Genomic DNA, 17,594 nt, shown 5'->3' with positions numbered 1-17,594 from the left:
AGAAATGGTTTGCAAAGATAAATTAAACCTGAATAATGGTGCATCAGTAGAATACAATTTATGAATCACTGGTCTGAAATAGCTGAACTGATTTCTACAAGATTGCTTCATAATATATGGTTGTAGGGTTATATCCTTAAGATAAAACCCCCAATGATGTGCACTTTTTTGTTGGTTAGAACACCCATTTGAAAATAATGCATTTGAATTGTATGTCCGGGATCATCAGCTTTGTGGTTCTGATTTCTGCCTTCTATTTGCTTTTCTTCATGGCTTTTTAAATAGATATGATTATTGGAGTCTGATTCCAACTGGAGCTGAGCATTTTCTTTCATCTTACACACATGATTTGCATAGTGACCTAAACATGGGCTATAGATGATGGCAAAATCCATGCATTTTAAAATTATTCTTTACCTAATACAAAGAGAATTTTTTTTGCCTAAACTTATGAATTGATTTTAAACTGAGCCAGTAAACTTTCATATTTCTCTTCTTTTGAGTAGAATTTTACATTTGCATGAATAAATATTTTACTACGATGAAAGGAATCTGATTAAAAGCAAGTTCCCTACTACTGATGTAACATCAGAAACACATTAAGGCTGAGTGTGTTTCCACCGCTGGCTTTTGAATTCATGTATACACAACATTACCCATAATGCAGAGCTATCCTGTGGTTTCTTAAGAAATACTTTTGTTTGATGCTTTCCCCCTCAAACCAGCTTTTAAGCCAGAGTTGCTTCACAGTTGAGCTGAGGTGTGTACATTTGAGATAGCCATTGGGCATGTGCAGATGATAGATGAACCCAAACAGGTAATGATCATTGGGTGAAGACATCTCCACCCCATCTCAAATGTAAATACTACAAATGTGGCCTGAAACGCAGCAGGGTGGGAGGAATAGCCTAAATCACAGAAAAATTACACACCCAGTAAGCTAATGAGTATGCATCCATTTCATTTAGTCCAGAGCTAGAAAGATTTCTTTTAGCTTCAGGAAACCCACACATTATATTAAAGACCCCTTTGGTTATCATTGCTAGTGTGGCAGAATTTGCTTCTATCCTGAAGAGATTCGTTGTCCCATGAGTTTAAAGACAATAGTACACCGTATAGAGAGCCAATAAATCAATTAGCCTTAACAGCCAGTGTTCAGCAAATGCATTTATTTTCTTCGGTGAAAACACAGCTCCTTCCCCTCCCCTCCTTATAGCCATACTTCATACTGTTAAGGTCATTTTTTCATCTGGAAATTAAATCTAGTGTTTGAAAAAATCACTTACAAATTTCATAAAGAGGAAAATGTATTTATTAATGTAAGATCATAGGTTTGTTTTATTTGTAATTATCCATTTTAAGAGTAATTGAGATTCTAAACACTAGCTAATAGCCTAGCTGTCTCAAATTACTATTGCCTGTAACTTTACCTTGCCAAATATCAGTGAGATTTTCAATTGCTACACAACTGCTAAAGCCTGGGTCATTTTGAAACAATTAATCGAAAGAGGTGATTAATAGCTTAATAATGTGTTGCTCTGTTTAAGATGTGCAAGGAGCACATGCAGGAAAAGAACCTGGAGTTTTGTGTCCTACAGCATCACCTACCTAATTGAAAAGCCAGTGGTATGCATTACTGCTGCTTTGGGATTGCATTTTGAGCCCCCTTGTTTGATCTGTGCAGAGCAAATGTGTAAATCTCTAACATGTGTTAATTTAACACTTCTGAATATTGCTTGCTACATGATTTCAAGGAGCATAAAGTTTATGATGGCATAGAGCACACCAGGCCAAGTAAAAGTAATAATCACACTTAGATCAAATAAAGGGCGCGATGGATGTAAAGACATTAATTACTCCATACAGTCTTGCAGTATATGTAAGAGTTATTGCCACCAGCACAGTGAAGAGGACATTGATGCAAAAAAAAAAGGACGATGTGGCTTCTCGTAGGTGCAATGAATTGGTGGCTGAATGCAGTTAGAATTCATGTCTTCAGTGTATTCAGTTAAGTTTTATTGGCTTTCAGAAGTCATTGGCTTAACCCATTATGCAGTGATGTATCTCTTGTCGGTTTGGACAAATGCTTCTCTTCTCATTCATACCGTGTGTACTGTATATCAAGATGCAGCTTTTTCTTGCTGAATTAAGACCATGGAGAAGATTTCCCACAGTACTGGGACTAAACCTGTAGATGCTCTGCCGGACTTAGGCAAAGGGCTCCTTGGTTCAGGTAGCCTGGTTGCTGCTTTACCTGTCGATACACATCAAAGAAGAGCAGAAAGGGTAGAAAGCTGAATCCAGGACTAGACGGAGGTCAGAAACAGGGAAACCCATATCTCAGGGGCAAGGAGGCGAGAGAGAGAGAGAGCTCAGGCTAGGAATAAATTGTAATGGCAGTGTGCTTCTCTGAGAAGGTCAGTGAGCTGTTCTGAAAATTCATCTGCAATATCAAAGCCTGCAAAATTCAGCACAGATGAGGGCTGGGGAGGCCTTGACGTTCTTGAGCAAGTGGACAGAGGGAGTACTGTATCTGTATTTGGGGGATCCGTTGGAAGGAAGAATATTGGTTCAAGTCTAGCCACCTCTCACATTATCCTTGAGAACACTGAGTGGGCAGCAAGTTGTATCTTCCAGTGACTAAAATGGTTCCCCAGGATTCATGCCGTTAGTATGCCCATCTAGTATTCAACTGATTGTTAAATGTTTTCATATGTGTATAGCAATAGCCATTTGGTATGTAGAAGCAGTAAGCTAGCTAGGAAGACAGCTGCTCCCGAGGAGCAGTCACATCGGTTCCCAAACACCAGGAGGTGGCAGGAAGAGGGGTCAGCTTTCTCTAGTTTTTCTGTGGTTTTGCCCCTTGCCTCCATTCTTTATCCTGTATCTCTAGACCAGTGATAGCTAATGTGGTTCTCTCCATATGTTTTGAAATCCAGCTCCCCTGGCCAACAGTCAGGGGGCATGTGAGTTGGGTTCCCTCAATATCTCAAGGGTACCACATTTGCTACCCCTGCCCTAGACCATATGGCAAAAGGAAGGGGGACAGAAAAAATAATGTTGTATAAAGGAGCTGAATCAATGCAGTCTGACCGAAATGGGGTACTAGGGCTAGTATTTATTTTTTATAATAAAGCTGAGATCTGGATGTGTTGTGTTTATGAACAGCTTAAATTAGGGGTTTTGTAACCTAGTCACTTGTGCGGGGTTTAACCTAGCCTCTCCCACTGTAATGGGCAAGTTTAATACATACACATTTTAGAGAAATACATTAGATAAATATATGAAAATAAGCAATTGCTCTCTTCACCTCCCCCCCCCCCCAGTTAAAAAGATGGCGGCAACTCTAACCAAACGACATTCCGGTCACTTTTTCCTAGGCAAATTAGCTTCTTTCTTACCTTTCTTTCTTATCATCTTTCAAAACTTTTAGAATATCATATAACTGAAGAAGCAATTCAGACACTGCCAAAAACAGTTTCTCTTGTCAACTCAAAAGAAAATAATAAATCTGGGTGCTGGAAAAGTAGTCTGCAAAAGGGCCTAGTTCTATGTAACAGAGTTGTCACCAGCTAAAGCATAGAATCTATTTCTCAGTTGCACCTCTCAACTACTTGCATGTTCCTTTATGAGTAACCTGTGTATATTCAATTATTATTACTTTATTATATAATATGGTGATCATGCTAACTTACAGCACACTTAAAACTAAATTAAATAATTAAATTTAAAGCACATGGTCTTACAACAACTTTAAAAATTCTAGCCCTGCACAACCTTTTTTTTTTTTTTTTTTTGACCCTGTGATTATTAAGATCCCAAGTTGACGTCTAGCTGTTTTCCTTCATGTCTTGCAACACAAAAAGCTCCTGGCCAATGCTCCCCTGTATGTAATTAATTTGGCCAATTGCTTCTGCTAAGTGCCCTTTTCTGACTTCATAGTCTATAATCTGCTTCTTAACATTTGAACAAACTGTTCAGCCAAGTCATTGAGGACTGGGTGTTGTGTAGTCCTGGTTAAGCATGTGATTTTGTTGAAGTTCTTGAATTCCATTAAATGGCTGATGAAACAAACAATGGGAGTGTTATTACTGACCATATGCTTTGAGATTCTCTTTGACAGATTCCCATTATCTTCTCTTTTCCTTGGCAAACAGATTGTAGAATTGTAGAACTGCAATGATGTGTACTGATGTTGTGGAAATCACACAGGACCATTTTGATGAGAAATTCAAGGCAATGCATGTTTGGCCCTGGAAAGGCCTAATAAAACGCCTGGACAGGCTCTAGTATCTTTCGCATTTTCTAGATGGCCCTATCTGGAAAGATTCTGGATTCCCTATAATTCCAGCTGTCCATTTTTCTACTGTGGACACATTTTCAGATGGACTGTTTGTATTTTGCTCCCAAGTTCCCTTTTGGCAACTAAACTCATTTATGTCTCGGGTGTTAAAAATTCAACTTTCTGAGGCATTGATATTTCAGCTTTGAACTGATGATATAAATGGCACTTGGGAAAGGCACCCCGGTGGGAGGTCCTTTTATGAGGTTGGTGTTATACATTAGTTGTGAGGCTCCTATACTTATGCTAAATACAGATTCTATCCCATTTGTTCCCTTGCTTATATTAGGATTGCTGAAATCACGTTAGACATCCACATTTTGAGCCAGAGTCCTAAATGCACTGCGATGCTTACAGCAAACACTTGTAATATGAGCCTCATTCATTTCATTAGACGAAAGCAGATGCATTCTGCATTGCCAGTGAAAAGAAAGTGGAACGTTCATTGTGTGTGTGTGTGTGTGTGTGTGCATGCATTAAAATCCTAACCCAACCGTCCATAATCACTGGATCAGGGGAAAGAAAGAAAGAAAGAAAGAATTCATTCTCCCTTATTTATTTGTAGATCATACTCTGCATAGGTATTTGAATTTCTTGCTGAGTTCTGATTTCACAGAGGAGCAGAGCCCGGCATTTCAACCATGCAGTAGACATTATAGAAATATATATTCTGGAGCTGAATAAAGATGTCAATCTGATGGTCTGTTATTAAGGTAAAAGGTCATCTATATAAACATTGGTGAGATTTCCTAACAGCCCCCTCTCCAAACCGAATGGAGGGCCTCTTTATCTATTTGCTCATAATTCTTTTCGAGTGCTGTGAACAAACGAGATGCAAATAGAGCTGGTCTTTCCCAACTGTCAGGCTAGGCGGGCTGCATCATATCTGCATGACATGGGGTGAGAAATTGCAAAGGAAGTTCTGGGTCACCAGTGACAGAGAGACTGGCGTTCCTGCCGTGAAGCTGTGCAGACTAGCATCTGATGCTTTTCAAAAACCTTCTTGGTCCAGTTAAGATGGATGTTGTTGTTTGTCTGCAAGGCTGGAAACAAGTAGAAAAATAAATAAATGGTATCTTTGTACATTTAAGCTAAAATTTTAACACACATTTATTCCAAAAATGAAAACAAAGGCTTTCAACAGAGTTAAAAAATTACAGCACTCAAAATGTTAACTTCAAAACAACGATCAGCATTAGTAGGGTTCTTAGGTCCCACTCTGATGGGTAAACAAACAGCTTTAATATTTTTGTGAATTTTGTTGCAGCAAGAGAGATGTGTTCTCTAAGATCTTAGGCTGTTTAGGATTCTATGGGTAAAATGACTCCAGCACTTTGAATTGTGTGTGGAGGCTAACTGAAAGCCAGGGCAAACTTTTCAGTGTTTGTATCACATATTCTTATATCCAACTCTTGCCAGGAGGTGGTTCGTTGTACCAGCTGAAGCTTCTGGAGAGTTTTCTGGGCTACCTCTGCCCATAGCTGTCAACTTTTCCCTTTTCTTGTTAGGAATTTTATTCAGAATAAGGGAATTTCCCTTAAAAAAGGGAAACGTTGACTGCTATGCCTCTGCCAAGTACATGCTGCTGTAGTTAAACCCTGAAGTTATAAAAGTGAGACTGACAAGTGCTATGTCTCTGTCGTGAGCACAGCTTTCAGGTACATTCTTATTAAGACAAGCCAAACACAGATGTTTAGAAAGTTTGTAGGAATTTTAATTTGGCTTAGTTCATTCTGTTGTGATTAATGATCATTTATCATTTTACCTTTTTTGTAAACCGCGGTGCAGTGTTCAGACTACACATCTCAGGGAAAGCCAACATGGTGCTTTCTAGATGTTGTACCGCAACTACCACCAGCCCAAGTCAGCATAGCTGATGGCCAGGGAAGATAGGAATTGGTGCCCTTCAATTGCTGCCAGACTACAAGGTGGCAAGAACTTCCTGTCCACTAGTTTCTAAGTACTTCCACCAAGTACTTTTAGTTCCATCTTTAGTTCCATTTTCCACTGCCCTTTGACTAGTTTAACACAGCTTCCAGACAGTAGTTTTGAAGAGAGATTCCTGCTGCTGGATTTGATGCAGAAAAATGGAGCTAGATGTCATTATCATATTGATGAAACTGCACTTCAAAATTATAGACAGTCTATTTCAGCAGCTTTATGTAGATGTTAAAAGAAGAAGAAGCAGTGGAGGCAAAAGCAAGGCTTGTGAGATGCTCAAGAAAGAGTTTGGGAGAAGACAACGACAAAGGCTCATGAAGCTGCTTTCTGGAACTGTCCTATTATATAGAACGGATCCATTTCAGTGCAATCCCTCTGTCCTGCCAGGTTACTCCAGCAGTTTAACAGGAGAGCCCATGATATAAAAAAAACTGCTGAGTGAACTAATAGAATGAACCAGGTATAATTGCTTTTGTCATTCTGCGGATGCAAACTGTTTACGAGGCTGACTAAAGCAATATTAGTCCCTTGCCCAATTTGCAGCGCCCAAGAAAGCCTGGAGCTGTGCAGTGATTGTATGTTCAAAAAGTAAAGGATCATCACCATTTACAGATTCTCCCTGAGGAAGAGTAATGTCCACATGATTCAAAGGATGAGGCAATTCCTGTTGCTGTAATGATTTGCCATCAGTAGTGGGCACATACTAAGCCATTCACTGGAAAGGACTGCAAGAGTCCAATGAGCAAATAGTTGCACATACCTTACCAGATACTCTAGTATCAGAGAGAGAGAGACAGACTGACGGACAGACAGACAAGACACACAGCGAAGTAAATGCAACAAGAGGCAACTGGTCATCCCTCTGCCTTGCAGACATGTTCCATCAAACTACTCACCATTTTGTCTCAGGGTTTAACAGAGTTCACAAACTGACTTAGTAGGTTTAGTATTTCTACTAGAACATGTAGCACAAATATAATTCTTTTCGGGGGGGGGGATGTTTCATGCCATCATGGTAGAATATTTCACATATTTCACATCTTGTGTCCTCTCACATTCATTGCAAGTCTTCTTCAGCGAATGCTCTTAAGTGTCTTCTTTGAACCCCTGCTAGTCTGAACCCTTTCGAGTATTAGAGGGCTTTGTCCCAGAGAATGGAAGATGGGGTGCTCAAGGGCTATCATGTTAGTAGCAAGGATAAACTCTTCTTAGGGAAGTGGGTAATTAGAGACCTAGGTTCTACCCACCCCATTCTGATCTTCAGCCCATTTACAATGATGGAACACAGCACATAGATCATGTTATGAGTACTGAAGTTTCACATAACCTGGCATTAAATAAAGCCGAGAATCTCTGTGAAAAGCAAACCTATCCAAGATTAGGTTATAAAGAAGAAAAGTATAAACACAGAGCTAAGCATTAAAATCAGCAAATGCTTGAATAAGGCTTGAGCAGATACCTAATACACAATTTGGATTGATGTCTGTTATACTTCCGGGGATGAGAACTCCAGAGTCTGGGTGCCACAACCAAAAAAGGCCGTAAGGTGCAGCGGCGTAGCGTGGGTTGTCAGCACCCGGGGCAAGGCAAGTAATTTGCGCCCCCTAACCCGGGGCAAGGCAAGTAATTTGCGCCCCCTAACCCGGGGCAATGCAAGTAATTTGCGCCCCCTAACCCGGGGCAAGGCAAGTAATTTGCGCCCCCTAACCCCTACCCTGCCGCCGCTGCCAGCTTCTTCTTGCTGCTGCCTGGGCTGGTCTGGTGTGGTTCTCTCCCGCGCTCAGCGCTGCACTGGGCGGCCGCTGCACTGTCCCTCCCCCAGATAGTCCCTCGCTCTCTCTCTGCACCGCACGCCTGGCACCCACCCCCTCCACAGTGGGCGGCGACCCAGCGGCTCGGATCGGATTCGCACAGCCAGCACTGCAGTGAGAGAGGGTGAGTGAGCCAGGTAGGGGCACAGAGCTGCGAGTGCGAGCGCCCCCCCCAGATGTTGCGCCCGGTGCGGCCGGCCCCCCCTGCACCCCCCACGCTACGCCACTGGTAAGGTGTACATGTGCAGCTGACAGAATCAGGAGGGCCTGATCTGTAGATCTCAAGGAATGGGCAGGCAGACATGGAAGAAGGTGTTTTCTCATATAAACGGGTGCCAAGTTGTTGTATGGCGGCATCATCACCTCGCACCTGTCCTGGTAACTTTTGAGGAGACAGTACAATTGTTTGAGGAAATGAGTAAGATGCTTGCAGTTGGTTGCACCAGTCAGCAAGCTAGCTACTGAATTCTGCACTAGCCTCAGTTTCTTGACCAGCCTCCAGGAAAGCATTGCTGTAATCCAATGTCAACGTGCAGATTATTCGGCTTCAAAGGGAGTTGCCTCACTCATAAACATTTTTCTTAAATGTAAAACTCGTTGACTTTAATTGCAACCTCATATGGCCATTGTCAGGTACGAGCCAGTACCATCCTGGAATGTTTGGCTTGGAGTCTCCAGGTCGATAGCTAACTCTGTTCCTCGCAGGCAGATCTTCTAATAGTGGATTAAATCAAGAGAAAGCTGATTTCACATGGGATTTAAAGTGTGACTTCCTCTGTGTTCAACTGAGCATGTTGTTGTCACAATTTGCTATTGGCTACAGAATGAATTCTGTTTTGCAGACTTCGTCACCTCTAACTATAAAAAAGCATAACTTTCTCTAACTCTTTTCCAATAGTTCTAATATACACCCCCCACAAGACTGTTTGGTCTGTAGGATAGCTTGCTGAGGCTTTCGCCTCTGCATTATGCCAAGGCATTCGTTTTTAGCAAACACAGATTAATTAAAAGCAAATCTCATATGATGAGCGTCCACAACTTAGTTGAAAGAGGAATATTGTTTTCTAAAGAATTTTTGACAATGCCATAAAATTCAGAGAGAAGCCTGAGTCTTGTTTGGAGCATGTTGATTAGTGAGGTTTAATTTTCTATAGCTCTTTCTGATATTGTTGTAAATATTTTCATCTATTATGCATAAGAAGGAAGTACATTAATCTGTCAGAATATAAATGATTTTCATCCGGCCACCATGTCTTTTGAGGGATTTATTCCACGTCTGTTGTGCTATTGTTTGCCCCCAGGATGTGTAATATATATTTTAAGGGAATGTGGCTTATAGTGAGACACCTATATTATGTGTGTGATTAATATTAGTGTTACAATGAATGAGGTCTTGTGGTCTGTCTTTGCTCTTATAGCGACTTAATCATTTCTCTCAACAGCCCAGTCATCTTAATAAAACATTCCACATGCTAGTTTGTTTTTCTGCAAAATGACAAATGCAACTGTGGTAAGATGTGAATTTTTCTGTTATTAAATGTATAGGATCATGAATTTAATTTACCGTACTGCACACACATGATTGCATTATACAGAACTGTGGATTCTTAATCCAAACCTATTCTCCCCCTCTCCCTGCCTTGCTTATTGTGAATTCCATTGTAAACTTTGCAAAATTATATACTGAAAGTTCAGCTCAGAGTGTAAGGGACAGAATACTGGGGGTTTTGGTTATAAAATTGTCAGCTGTGAACAGTGTGGCTATGTAGATGCATATTTCAAGGATCATGTTTAAATTTGCAACCAATTGTGAAATTACTTGACCTGCCAGATCACCTGGTTTACATACCTATTCACTGAGTATCCTTTCTGAGAGTTACGGGGCTGCACTGTGAATCATGTTGTTATTCTTTTTCTTTAGCTAAGCTCTCATGTGACAAATTGAAAACCTTCTAAAATACAGGAGGATAAAATGCAGCCGCCCAGATCTTGCAACTCTAGTGTCTGTGCTTGGAAGCTTCAGGCACACATGATGTTCTGCTCGAGGAGGGATTAGCTCGTCACTTTCAGCGCTGGGAAATGCTCTGTTGTGCATAGTGGAGAAGGGAACATGGGTAAGCCTTTCTGAGACTGAAGGGAATAGGACAGTCCCAGCAAAAACATGTGTTCAATCGAGGCTTGCAGAACTATGGATAGCGGTGGCCAAGAAGACCATAAGGCAGAGAACACCCTTCTGGAACTGAGGATGGGCTGACACAGATTGTTCTATGTATTGGAATGAAAGTCATATTTGCTTGCTCATTTGTTTAATAGACGTCTGACCAGTTTTGTAAGAGAATCTCCTCACAGATAGTCAAACATAGCATATTATTATTATTTCTTAAATTTGTATACTGCCTTTCATCCGTAGATCTCAGGGCGGTTCGCAACATAAAATTTTATATAAGAACGAAAACAAACCAATAACAACATATTTAAAAGGGCATCAGATGTCAATCAGCCAAAGACCTGGTTGAAGAGGAATGTTTTTGCCTGGCACCCAAAGATGTATAATGAAGGTGCCAGCTGAACTTCCCTGAGGACAGCATTCCACAAATGGGGAGCAACTGCAAAAAGAGAGTTCCCACCCTCCAGACCTCTCGTGGAGGAGGCACATGAAGAAAGGCCTTAGATTACGATCTCAGGGTAAGTTCATATGAAGAGAGGTGGTTATTGATTTATTGCAGTCCTTGCCGTTTAAGGCTTCATAAGTCAAAGCCAGCATTTTGAATTGGGCCTGGAAGCTGATTGGCAGCCAGTGCAGTCAGACCAGGATCGGTGGAATACACTCAAACCGTCTTGCTCCTGGCCGTTGAATTCATTGTTGGCTGAAGTTTCCAAACAGCCTTCATAGACAGTCCTCATAACACAAACTCTTTAAAGACCTGCTCCTTTGAGTTCTAGCAGGATGATTCGCCATGTTCTGTTATCCAGTAGTTGTATGATGTTGTGCAGCCTTTGCATTTTGAAAGCATTTTTGGAAGTATGGGTTGGAGCCTGACATCCACGAGCACGTCTTAGAGAAGGGCTTTCCTACCTCTGTTTTCTATGCACTCAAATAGCATGTTCTAGGAATAGATTGGGGTGGGGTGGGGTGGGGGAGAGGAGAGGAGGGGAGAAGGAGGAGAAGTCCCCTTATGTGAGCAGAAGTCATTTCACTTTGTTGGATTCAGCCCTAAGGATACCATTAGGAGGAAACTATAAGGATCAGTTCCTCCAGGAAATGCTGTCCTGAATTTTCCTCTGAGCGAGGAATGAGGAAAACAAAAAATCACTCAGTTGAATCCAGTTGAGTCTTGCTGCTGATCCAACGATACGATACGATAATCTTTATTGTCATTGTCCCATACAGAACAACGAAGTTGAAAAAATCTACATCAGACATTCAAAGCCAACAAGCCTGCTATCCCAGCTATCCCAGCCTGGTTAAGGCTTCCATGAGTAGAAAGGGAAAATTGTTATTTGTAAATTCTCCATTTTCCCTCCAACCATTGTACCACAAACACAAGATGAGAAAAACAGTCCTGCTATATAAGAACAAAGCTCCATCTTGTCCATCATCCTGTTCTCACAGTGGCCAACCAGGTGCCCATGGGAAGTCTGCAAGCAGATCTTGAGTGCAGCAGCATTTTCCTTGATCCTAAAGTTCTTCCAATCCTTTGGAGCAGAGATGGCCAGGCACAGGGAAGATTTAGCACCCACAGAAGTCTTGCTTCTTCAAAGTCGGAGGCACCATTGAAGTAGAGGGACACAACTGGATAGAAGTGTCATCCGAGAGACACAAATTGAATACAACCTTCAATTATTATGATACTGGAAACCCATGTTCACCTAGGTGATGGGGTTCAGAGAGGAGATTGTAGGAAGCTGAACCATATGCCAAACATTTCTACAATGTTGTGTAGCTGAATAGTCTGGCAGGGAAGACATGTACAAAGAAATAAGGACGTCATCTTGATTGCTAAATGTTTTACCTGGGGCTGCAATCCAGCAGGTCTGCTTCTCCCCCCCCCCCCCAGTGGAACTCAGAGGATGGGATGTAGGAGTTTTCAAAGATTAGCAAAGGATTTGTGGGGCTGTGATATATCTAAATGATAATGGGGGTCAGGAGGCATGGCCAGTGGTATTGTAATATTTGTCAAGGAGCCTGACTTATGGTTTGAGACAAACAGTTCCTGTTAGGACGTTTACATAAAATATTAGTATTTTTATAAAGCAAACATGTAGATATCACTGATTTTAAAATACCTAAAGTTATCAGACATCTAATGAAAGTTGTCTGCGATGCAGAACAAGAGGGGAGGAGGTGGGGTGGAGAGAAGGGTAATTGCACTAAATTCAGCCAGGATACGGCAGACAAGGGCTTTAAAAACTTCAGAAACATCAATTAAAGCTCAAGTTCTGTGCAATAAGCATCAAAAATTGATAAAAACTCAAATTTAGGTTTTTAGATTTAGTGTTTAAATCAATCAACTGCAAACAAGATTTAATTAAAGAATATTATTTCAAAGTGTAATTACCTACTGGGATTAGAATGAACCTCTATTGCCCATAATGTTCTCCTACTGTGATCCCACACTGAAAAATGTTGAGTTTTAGATTAATATGCATCTTGTAAGTACAAGTCCTAATCTCAATCTTAAAGGACATTTAAAACACACTTGGAACCTTCTATGCAATCAAGCACAGTGTGACTACAATGTCCACCATGCTAAATTTGTGATTACATTTTTTATGTGCATGATTTAAATCGCTTTAGCAGCCGTCCAGGGAGCATTTTACCCTGCATATTAATTACACAAAGGCTTTGTCATGTGAGGGTCTCAGTGGTCATGGTCTGTAATCCAGCTCATTTGAACTGTGAGTACAGTTTTTGAGCATGCTGTGCACATCAAGCCTGGCTTTAAAGCTAGAATATGCCGAGATGGTTAACAGGTATGGTTCCGGCTTAAGGAATGAATGCCATTTATTTAGTGACATCTGCAAACTAATTGCTTAAAAATCTGATATCGCAAAAGGCATAAAAGGCTGAAGAAAGGATGCTATTAACACACAATAAAAATATGGCAAAGGAGTTTCTTTTTGTAGCTTTGTCTTGTTTTTATTCCTTTTAAATAGAAGCACCTAAATAACAATGCTATTATTAAATGAAACAGCCATCATTTACATATAAAAGCTGATTGGTCTTATGTTCGAAATGTACTTTAATTTAGCAGTGCTTCACAACACCCTCTGATCCCTTTTAGGATTTATAAATATCCTTTTCCTGTTTCTGTGTGTGTGTGTGTGTGTGTGTGTGTGTGTGTGTGTTTGTGTGTGTTGTCTTTGCTTGTTTTGATATAGTTTATCTTATTTAAATACCAGAAGGTGGCAAGGTACCCAGAAATTGCTAGGTACATTTTCCCACTATATGCTGTTAACATATCTAGCAGGCATCTAGCAGAATTTTATTCAGGAAGAATGTTAAACCTGCATGCATTTTCAGCAGATAAAATCCCCTCTTTCTGTTATTTGACATGGAAATATCTTATTAGAACATTGTTCTTAGATGGGAGTTCAGGAACTGGTTCTGATGGATGTCCTCAGTGCGTCACACATACACTTCTCATTGTCCACTCACTTCACAGATTTATCCACTGTATACGTGCACTTAATGGTGGTCTGTTGAGGAGGGGCCTACATGTACCGCAGAATGAGTGGGTGGAATTTAACATTGCACTTTTATGATTAGGGAATTTCTGCTTGCCAAGCAGAATAATCTCCCCTCTCTTCCCTGCTGTCTGCTGTTCTAGGGATTTGTCTGACCCTCCTTCTGAGAGGATATGGGGGGAGCTCATGGTGAATGGGGTGTGGGTGGAAGCCCCTATGAGCTACTGGAAGCCTTTCTAGGGTACTGCTTGAGTTCAATCCAGCCCAGAGTCCTGAGACAGCAGAGTGGTCTGTTCTACATCCACCTGGAGGATGGTGGGGCTGTCATTTTTTCATTCTTCCTCATGTCAAAGTACAACACCCTGCTAGCAGAAAACTAGCACTGAAGGGAGTAGTATTGGTTAGAACCTTTTGTTAGTTTTTAGTATTTTTTTCAGGAAGAGTTTGGGGTTGTTGTGTTTTTGACCTAGTGGAAGATTCAGAACATCACCCAATACTATAATTTGTAATTACTTCTTAGAATGATCAGCAGATCAGAAACAATGCAGTCCATTGGTGTGCATTTTTACAACGGTATTCTAAGGCAATTCATTGGAATGACACTCCCTTTGCCCCCCTCTCCCGTCAGATGCACCAGGTAACATGAGTGCTATCTAGGCTGAAGATCATGTTTTGGAAAACACAGTGCAAAACGAGTACACTAATTGACAGATTTATGCATGAAAACCTGTGGGCTGTGCACAAGGCTGCAACTGAAGGGTGACCTAGCCACATGTTTCTCCTCTTGACCTTATCACGAAAGAAATGGCAGTCTCTTGATGTACAGACAACTTATTTCACAGGCAGCTCCTCTTACCCTGCATTGCTAGAAAGAGAATTAGGAGACGCTGCTTGCTCAGTTTGTTCATGTTGGAACAGAGAAGGTTCAAAAGAGAAGCCCCAGACTTTGAAGTCTCAGACTGGGGGTGAAGAGGAGAGTTTACCATCTGTGATGAAACTCAAGAAAGAGTCACCTCAAAGACCATTTGAGCAACTATGAGTGAAACTGTCGTGGGCTATTTTTCCTTCTCTACTTCATTGGTCGAGCAATCTGTATATTTGGTTGGACTGGGAAATCCCATCACAATAATAAAAGTAAAAAAAGGAACAAAACATGTGAAGATTCATAATATTCTTCTGATCTTTGAAGAGCTGTTTTTATTGAAGGATGGGGCGCTGTGAAGCTGATGTTTCTGCATCTGTAAAGGGATGACTTATGTGAACTAACCCTTTTATCCTCTTGCATGTTCTTCACTTTAGAGTCTAGCAAACTTTAGTACTAAACTTTGGAATTTTTGGTCAGTTTATATTTATTTAATGTATCTCTGCTCCACATTTCGGGGCAAATGGCCTTCACAAAATGACTTACTTTTGAAAAAAAGAAAAACACCCCAAAACACATAAACTACAAAATACAATTTCAAAACTAAAAACCATCAGCAAAATTAAAAACCAGCACCAATGTATGTTCTCTATTTAAATGGCAATGTGAAATTAACTTGCTGTGACTTTTGAGAAGAATTTTCATACCAGTACTAGACATCTCCAGGAACGTCTGTGCCTAGCATGGTAAGGTACAATAGATCTTGCAGCAGGACATGAAAACTCATAGACTTAGGTCTTAGACCTCTTAGAAGAGGGTTAAAGTAGAATGAGCCTTGGCTGTTGTTGTTGTTATTCAATAATTACAACACACACAAATGTTGAAATCAAGTCCATTTAATTTAATTTCATTTACACCTCACTTTTTCCATGTTAAAGTATAATACTGCAGTGCATTAATGTAATGTATATAGGAAAGTTGTAGAGCAAGGTACCCTAGCCTCTCCCTCCCAAAAATACCTATATGGCCCTTTTCAAAAAGAAAGCAAAGAATGTAATCACTTTAGAATTCTAAATCTCAGCATAAAACTGTGGGCCTTCGTTGATCTATTAGAAAGGTAAACTTTTAATGAAGAGCGAATGGGATCACCTTTGCTTCTTGGGGTAATAGAACAGAAAAAGCAAACAAACACATTCTTCTTACTGCCACATGCCTCTCCTTAATAATAAGTTTTGTCTCTTCTGCAGAAAGAGATGCCATGCAAAGTCTCATTAAATTAGCTGACTGATGGAATAAATACACAGTCCATGGCTCTCCTGTCCATAGCAAACCAGGCAAGGGTCTTGCTATCAGACTTTTGCTTATTTACATATGCCTTGGACTCTTCTTACAGATATGTAAATTATTCTGGTTAAAACTAAATGCTAAAGTCTACACCATTAGTCTTCCACTTCATGATCACCGCATGGGGCTGTTAGAGGGATAATGTACCATACAATACACGGTTTACTTTTAATTAATAGGAAAAAAATGTGAAATGAATATTAAATGTAGCTTAATGCGAAAGAAATCTCAAAGCGGTATGGTTGAGTTTTAGATATATATATGTCAATATTCAGCTCTGCTTTGGTCTAGTTAAAAAAGAAGAAGAAAAATAAATTTAAAAATGCAGCGAGTCACTTAAGATATCACAACCTCTGGAATGAAAGAAGCCAGAGAAACAGCTTGCATAACACGATGGCCCACTCTTGCAACATGTCATCCACAAACATTAATGGCCTAGGCATTTGCCTTTTATTTTGCTTGACCATGTATGTTTCTATATTGTGGCATTCTGATGGTCTGAGAGAAAAAAGATCAGTTGCTGGCGCCCTCCCTGTGGAATGCCCTCCCTTCGAATGTCAAGAAGATAAAGAACTCCATAACTTTTAGAAAACAACTGAAGGCAGCTCTTTATCGGGAAGTTTTTAATGTTTGAAGTTTTACTATGTTTTATATGTGGGGGTGGCGCTGTGGGTTAAAGCCTCAGCGCCTAGGATTTGCTGATCGAAAGGTCGGCGGTTCGGAACCCCGCGGCGGGGTGCACTCCCGTCGCTCGGTCCCAGCGCCTGCCAACCTAGCAGTTCGAAAGCACGTCAAAGTGCAAGTAGATAAATAGGGACCGCTTACTAGCGGGAAGGTAAACGGCGTTTCCGTGTGCTGCGCTGGCTCGCCAGATGCAGCTTGTCACGCTGGCCACGTGACCCGGAAGTGTCTGCGGACAGCGCTGGCTCCCGGCCTCTAGAGTGAGATGAGTGCACAACCCTAGAGTCTGTCAAGACTGGCCCGTACGGGCAGGGGTACCTTTACCTTTTTATTTATGCTGTAAGCCACCCAGAGTGGCTGGGGAAACCCATTCAGATGGATGGGGTATAACAACAACAACAACAACAACAACAACAACAACAACAATTATTATTTCTGTTTTAGTTGCCTGGAGGTAATTAAAGGACTCTAGAGGAGGCATGGGAAACCCAGTGATTACTAACAAGAACTAACTAACTAACAAGGCACCCTCCCAGAATTCTATCTTGTGTGAATCATCTGCCTACATTGTAATCAACTTGTGAAAACTAATTCTTTGGCGTTTAATAAAATAAGAGTCAATTGCTAACTCTTGTTTCTACACTGTACACAATGCTAGAGTTCAGTACGCAATGTTATACCATGGTATACATGATGGTTATGTTTTATAAACAAATCATTACATATAATGCAAAGGGAAACAACAGAATTTGTTGGGGTGGGGGAGGCAAAACAAAAAGCGCATTTAAACATCATTTTTCTCTAGCAGCATCTTCTTTGTCTCACTTGAATAAAGGAGGAACCTTGGTATAAAAATACAAGCAATGCTATAGAGGATTTAGAAAACGAACGCCAATGATACTTTTCAAGTCTTTTTTATTTTGCT

The sequence above is a fragment of the Podarcis pityusensis genome (genome assembly GCF_964106645.2).
Source record: "Podarcis pityusensis genome assembly, chromosome: 1".
Taxonomy (NCBI): Eukaryota; Metazoa; Chordata; class Lepidosauria; order Squamata; family Lacertidae; genus Podarcis; species Podarcis pityusensis.
This window is presented reverse-complemented; position numbering follows the sequence as displayed.